Genomic DNA, 7,906 nt, shown 5'->3' with positions numbered 1-7,906 from the left:
CAAACAGGGCAGGAGACGTTTTTCCTTTTAATGCCTCTATTAGAAGTGATCAGCTCAAGATTGCAAAGCTCGATGGGTCTGCAGTCTCTGTCTTCCTTCCCAGCATGGCTCGGAGGAGGAGGATATGTGCAGCTTTGTCCACTGGGGGCAGAGCTGGGGGGCCTAGTCCTCACAGAAGCTTCTGGGCAGGAACCCCAGTGTTTCTGACTTTGCACTGCTTCTCGGCTCTAGGTCACTGTTCCAGGTAGCTTCCGTAGTCACGGCGAGGGGCACAAAGGTCTCCCAACATCTCTGCAGGTCTAGCACTCTGTTCCTCACATCCAGGAATCACTGTAATTTCTTAATTTTACAATTGGCTCGTTGTTTTGGGGGGGTTTATAAGTTAAACACTTCCCAGAGTACACTGGGTCTGAAATCTACATATTGTAATGCTCCCGCCCTCCCCATGTTTCGTCTTCTTCTCTCCTTCTCTGTCTGTGGAGAATGGCCATTAACTTGCCCTGGCTAGGGTTGCTAGTGATACAAAAAGAACCATTAACTTTTAACTACTTGTAGTTAACATAACAAACAGGGTGGCAGCACCTCAGCAGCCACCCTGGTCTGTCTGGTTCTGCAACTTCTCTCTACAAAAAAAATATTGGCAGAATTCTGTTCATAACATCCACAATCCTCCTTTTTCACTTACTAAGCCTTTTTTGTAACTGTTGCTAAAATTAAACTACACTCATTCATTTACCCTTTAGATATGCAAGACACAGCTGGGTCAGCTCATCTGCTCACCCCCCTCACAGGAATGACAATGGCTAGTCAAAACACAATACAACAAAACAATCACTTCCCTCCTTAGCTGGCTGAGCCCCTTGCAGGACTGCAAAACTGCGACCCTAAGAGGTCCACACTAGCTTCATGACTAGGTCATGTCTCATACACTCACACAAACGTAAAAACACCTCTCCTTAGCCAGCTGAACTCCTTGCAGGACTGCGACTACCACGGCCCTCGGACTGTGATGTCACGTCATAAGCATGTCTACACATATACACAAACACAAATGCTAACACACACCTGCCTTCCCCCTGCCCAACCCGTGGTATTCACACAGTCTGCTTTTTCTACACGGTTCTTATATACAAGGCGTTTTACAGGCACTCTTACTTCTAGCTGGCACTCCTAAGGTGCTGTGTTCCGGGGGTTTCTGGGCTTATATGAGTCCAATCCGGCCAGCCCAAACTCAAGCCCAGCACGGAACCAGCATAGACGAAGGACAAAAGACAAGGAGCGCTCTTTCTCCACGTGGGTGTAGGTATCCGTTTATTGGCTTGAGACAGGACACTCACGTGGTACGACCACCCAGGTAGGAAAAAGAGGGCGCGGTCCGCTTGCTGTGGGGTTTTGTGCCCAGGGGAGAGGGGGGCGGGGAAAGAGGACCGTGGCCAATGGGATGCCAATGGGGAGGGGCCACCCGCGGGACAGACCACCGAACCAGCTATGGAAAGGGACACCTGCGGGAAGAAACCATCTGACAGGAAGGGGGACCACACCATCCAGGGACTCAGTAAGATTTCTCCTATCACCTAGTGCAAGGACAACTAGATGCAATACAACACTAAGGGAGCCTTTTTGTGTGCTTCCTATTGCTAGCTTATTTTGCTTATGCTTTATCGTAATTGGAACTCCTTCTCCAAGGGAGTCCTGTCAAACCTCAGGACCACCTAAAAACTGGTGTGGAGCTCCTTCCCAAGGCTAGCCGTCCTTCCCCAGGGCTGGAGTTCACAGGTTTCAGCACCAAATTGGATGAATGAGGTCCTATACATCTAATTTAATAAACCACAAGATTAAAATTTAGCAGCAATTTTAATTGACCAGCAATTTTATATAAAATAATACAATTAAATATAATCAAGTGGTTACAAAAAGAAATTTGGCAGTGGTTCAGGTAAAGCATAAGCAAAACCAATCAATCTGGATACAGGGAGGGCTTTCCACCCTGCCTCACCTACAAAAAGCAAAAGGATCCAAACATAGCTTATATACTGTATGCTAATACCTATTCATCAATATTTTCCCGTAAATCTCCTCCTATTTTTGATTCTTGAAATCTACGTCACTATACTACACAGCGCATGCTCAGCTTGTTTCTAAGGGGTCTTCTGGCTCTTTGGTGGTTGCATCTGACAAAGGCTTCTCCTCATCGTCACTGTCCTTTGAACAACCCCACAGGTTGCACATGTGCCCCATTCCAAAAATAAACCTTATAATTTCATAAATATCTGTAATCATTTCAATTTTGTCCATTTCAAGGCCGATTTTCTAATTATCCCGAGGCCTATTCCATTTTGGGATGTAACTTATCTCAAACTACATCTTGCATCCTATTTTCTCATTGTTATAAATGATCAAATCGAGAGGCAAATTTATAAGAAAATTTAGCAAAGATTTATTAAATTGTCAGCGAAACAGAATTTCGATCAGAAAAAAAACCACCATAGCCAAGGGCAGCATCCACCCCGGGATCGGCGCTGGGTGAATACACAGGTCTGACACCCGAATGTCAGAGTCTCCCTGTGTTCACAAATGCCGCTTCGCGCAGCAGAGTTCTTATATGGTTTATTGCGCCTGAGGCAGAGATGACCGAATGTTCCTTTGTGTCCCTTCACATGCAGAACTGGGGCCATACATGTGCAGGGCTACACAAAGGTTCAGTCTAGGTGTCTAGATGTTGTCAGAGCACCCCGGAGAAGTTGGCATTCACATGTAACAGGGTGGTGCCAAGGAACACCGTAGTAGATGCAGTCTTCGAGGTGCAAAATCACTCTTGAGTGGCCTGGACATTCAAGGGAAGTCAGTGATCATCGCTCAGGAAGATTCCATTCTTATGTTAAAAGACTCGATATTATCTTAACGTCGTCCGGGAACTAGTTGAATGAGAATAAGCCTCTGCTCCTGGCTGGGGTGGTCAAAAGACATAGCTTGGATCTTACAATATTTTATACATTAATAGCATGAATTATCTATACCATATACTACATCATGAACATCTAAAAACACCTGTTTTGTGATACTAATTATATATGCGTTTACTCTATTACTTTTTAACAAGTATTTTCTAAAATATCAATATAGTCTCAATTGTTAGCACAAATCATATTAATTTATCACAGTTGAGAATTACAAGGGTAAGGAATGCCAAATCTCAATTCAAAGGGAGATAACTGAATATCTCCCCTGACCCTTATTCTTGCCAAAGCCAGCGGCAAGAGCAGTACCCACGGCGTTTAGTTTCTATCACCAGCTTCAGGTGGTTTTTCTTTATTTTTGCATTCATCCTTTCAACCTGGCCTGAAATCTGGGGGTGCCAGGGGGTATGGAGGTTCCATTGTATCCCTAAAGCAGTCATAAATCCTTGAAGAATTTTTCCTGTAAAATGAGATCCTCTATCAGAGTTTATTGCTCCCACAATCCTATATCTTGGAATTATTTGTTCCAAAAATACTTTAATAACAGATCCTGTAGTTGCTGAAATGGCTGAAAATGGTTCTGGACACCTTGTTAACTGACATACTATTACCAGAAGACATTTAAATCTTGCCATTCTGGGCATTTCAGTAAAATCCACCTGGCATCTCTGGAAGGGATGTACAGCCCAAGGCCTCCCAACCCCCCCCTACCCTGGCAAGTTTCTTTGTAACTCTGTTATTGGTTTTAGTACAAATCAAAAAACCCTCAATAGCCTGCTTTGCCAAAAAGATGCTCAGCTTTTGCCAGTTCTCGGGAGCCCCAGTCACTCCCTTCATGAAGTTGTTTTAACAATTGTAAGGCCAGAACTTTTGGCATTCACTGCTTACCATGCCTTGTAAACCAATTATCCCCTTTTTCCTCTGCTCCACTCTTTTTAGTTATCTTAAGTTCCTCTGATGGAAAAAACAATTTCTCTGGCAGCGGGGTAATCACTGGGAGCAAGGAGACAATCTCAGAGATCCCTGGTAACAATGCAGCTTTCCGAGCTTCTCCATCAGCCAGTCGGCCTTCCATTGCCTCCGCCAAGCACCCTGCCTGGTGCCCAGCCCTCCACCCCCGCCCCCTTTCCTCGTAATGTGTGCTGCTGCCACCCTTTTTGGCAAGCTTATTACTTCCAACAGGTGAGAGATCAAACTCTCATGAGCTAACATCCTTCCCCTGCAAGCCAATAAACCTCCTTCTTCCCATGGCCTCCCAAATGCATGTATCACCCATGTGCATATTTAGAACCACTAAAAACATTCACTGTATTGTGCCAGTATAATTCACAGGCTTTCACAAGTGCACACAGCTCTGCTGCCTGCGTTGACTAGGTGGGTGGTAACCTCCTCCCTTCCTTTAATTGCTTTACATTCAAGATAGAGTGTCCTGCAAATCTCTCCTCTCTATCACCCCTGAAGACCCATCAACCAACATTTCCTCCCTCAGGCCAGGGAGCATCCCTCAAATCCTCCTCAGCCCGGGTCTGGAGGCCAACCACCCAAACATAGCCATGGGTCTCCTCTTGGCCCCCCTCCCCAGGGCCATCCGAACAGGAGGCTGGGTTAAACCCCTCTCCACTTCCAAATTCTAAATCCTCCTGTTCCATCAAATAAGATTCACACTGTAACAACTGAGCACTGGTCATCCACTCAGAGGCTCTTTCAGCCAACAAAGCTTTAATCTGATGTGAAACTTTTCCAGTCAGATACCCTCTCCTTGTCAGCCCTCTGGCCTCAGCCACCATCAGAGCTGTGGCAGCACAGTTCTACAGACAATGGGGCCAGCCTCTGGCCACTAGGTCTAACAGCTTAGAAATAAGCCACAGGCCACTGTGTTTCCCCATGCTCTCGCACCAAAATTCCTTTAGCATGATCTTGTTTAACATCCACATATAGTTCAAATTTCCCCTTTGAGTCCAGAAGAGCCAAGACTGGGACATCAACCAACCCATCCTCCAATTCTCCAAAGCTTTGTTCTTCTGGTGTCCACACCACACCACCAGGACTATCCTGGGTTAAAAAGTCACACAAAGGTCTGGCCACAACAGAAGAATCCTGAATCCATGCTCTGCAGTATCCCACCACTGCAAAAACTCCTGCAACTCCTTTCTTTGTCTGGGGTAATGGTACTTGTAAAATCCCTTGTATTCTTTCTGGATAAATACACTGTAATCCACCAGTCGGAATGTGTCCCAAATATTTGAATTTTTTTTTCCTACCAACTGAACCTTCTTTTTGGACACTGTAAATATTTCCTTTTTTTTTTTTTTTGCAAGAAAATTAAGCAATTTTAGCCTCCTCAACCACCTTTTCCTGTTCCCCTGATGAAAACAAATCATCTGCATACTGCAACAACCTAATTCCTCGGGTGGAGTAAATTCGCTTAATATTTTCTGCAACGCTTGGCCAAACAAAATCCCCAAAAGAAAATCCCAGTTCTTCCATGTATAATCTGCATTTCCCAAATATTCCTCTATCTTTTCCCCCACCCTGATGGGATCATCCAAATATGGGGGTAATTCTTTACCCAAACCCTTCCCCTTGACCCCCAAAGGAACTTGGCGGAGTGGTGCTACTGGTGTACCTCTGTCTCCTAGGTCCAGGGGGCTTCTGATGTCCTAAATTGAGTTCCTCTTCTAGTTCTGGGAGAGACACAATATGCCGGTCCCCTCCCCCCACACCATCGTTATTCTCAGGTGGGGCCATAGGAACAGCATTTCCCTGATCCCCTTGCTCTGGGGGGTGAAGATATAGGGGACCTGCATCCCAATCCTCACCGTTTTCCTCTTCCTCCCCTTTTTTCTTAACACACAGATTTCTTCTGTTGCTTGTCTAGTCCATACCAATCTACATTCCCTTTCAATCCATCCTTTCCAATTCTCCTCTAAATACCTCCACAAATTCGACACAAACAAATTCTATCTGTTCCATAAGGTGACCATATAAGCCCCTCTGGCAACTTATACTCTGGCAATTTATACTCTGGCCACACAAAATAACAATATTTTACCATGATCTCCATAGTTACTTATGGGTGAATGTATAATCTGTTCCAAGACCTCAGCAATCCCCCCAAGGGACTCTCTGAGGGTATTATGTGGGATCGCCATCCCTTTTGCTGGGGCCCCTTACCAGCTTTACCCGTGCAACCCTCCATGGGTGCCCTCCAAGATTTGCTCCCGAAAGATCCCGTTTTACTTACCAGTGAGATTTTCAGTGGTCCTTCCCTGTGGACTCTTCACAGACCCCCCCTGGTACACCATTTGTCTGTCTTCTGGACAGTCTCAGGAACCCAATCAATCGCCCAGTGCCAGCCGCCACCAAGAAGAGCTGATCACCCAAACTGGGTGAGGCACGCCTTCAGCTCCACTCACTGCCCACCACCCAGACAGTGGAAAGATCCCAGGATGAGCCCCCAGTTTGTCAGGAAAATTAATCCACAAACATCAGAGGTTTATGTCCAAAAAGGAGACAGAGGAGTCCTTTTACTTTATTTGAATAAAGGGAGAGGCCATGGGGCATTCCCCTGGGCTCTCTCCAATGTTTGGAGGATGCAGCCTCCTTTTTATCCTAATTTCCCGGCCGCATTTCCCTTCTCTCTTTCCCCATTGGCTGAGGTATTTGAGAGGTACAGACTTCCCGAAATGCCTAATACCAAAGATTTCCCTCTAATGTATGAAAGAGATTTTTGGAGTTCACTTGAATTAGCAATATGAATTAAGAATTTAAAGTTTAGCCTGTAGAACTATGTGTTGAATTTTAACCTTTTTACTTAAGAAACATCTGCCACAGTACAAAGGGCACAGGAAAATGCAAATTTCTGAAGTTTCTTGCATAAAGAACAATACCAGAGAAGACCAAGAGCTGCAAAAGAGCCCAGATAAAGGGACTTCTCTGTCTCCAAGCTAATCAAGGCCGACAGACGTACTCAGATAAGCACCAAGGGACCAAAAGCGCATGCGCAAAGGAAAAAGGTTCAAAAGTTCGGTCATGAGGGAGACCACAATCTTCAGCCTCAGAGACCCCTGTGCGACCATCACAGCAAACAACGCATGCCCAGAAGGGCGTGGATCTGATTACCATGCAAGGTGAGAACAGGCGGGGCCAGGGGTTGAATATGCATGGAAAAGTTGTGCAATGTATTGCATATGGAATACCTTTGTGAATAAAGGTGTGGGTCAGACTAAAGCTTGGGGCACAAGTTTTCATGAGAGCTATCTCGCTTGTGCCGGGCGCTGACATACATACCCACTTCATAACTATATCTGGTTGTGGAGTTTATTTATTCCGTGTATCGCTTAATGTATAACCCTCCCTTTTAATTTTTAATTCTTATGGAATGTAGGGTTTTTCCCCATTGTTTCTTTCATCTTTCAATGTCCAATTTCATTTATCAGCAAACCTAAAGTTTATTTGTAAAAGCAAATATCTTCCATTCATCAATCAGTGGAATCCTTCCCATTGCTTCCTTTATCTCTCAGCACTAGTTTTATCTACCAGCAGACCCATAGCTTGTTTGTAAAGACAAATCCCTCATTCCTCTTACAACTAAAGGATAGAAAATGGTTCTAGCTAATGAACTCAAATATCTCAAAGGCAGTTAATGACTGGAGCCAAAGCATAAAGTCAATGACCTTAACTGCTTCCATCAAAGGATACTGACAAAGTCATCAAATCTGAGAAATGTTCCAACAATATTTTAATCATTCTTCATTACAATATGAATGTCTGTCATGGTTTGAGAGGAAGTAGGTTTTCTGGGATATGCTGTGGTCACCAATAGGTGTTCAGATTTTAATATTGGCACCTGGTGTGGCCACTGGAGACAATGGATACACCTCTGAGAACACAGGGGTTAAAAAACGGAGCACTCCTGTGGGAAATTCTCTTGGGTTTTGGCAGGGAAA

Source organism: Geospiza fortis, unplaced genomic scaffold (assembly GCF_000277835.1).
Source record: "Geospiza fortis unplaced genomic scaffold, GeoFor_1.0 scaffold108, whole genome shotgun sequence".
NCBI lineage: Eukaryota > Metazoa > Chordata > Aves > Passeriformes > Thraupidae > Geospiza > Geospiza fortis.
Note: the sequence above shows the minus strand (reverse complement) of the source record.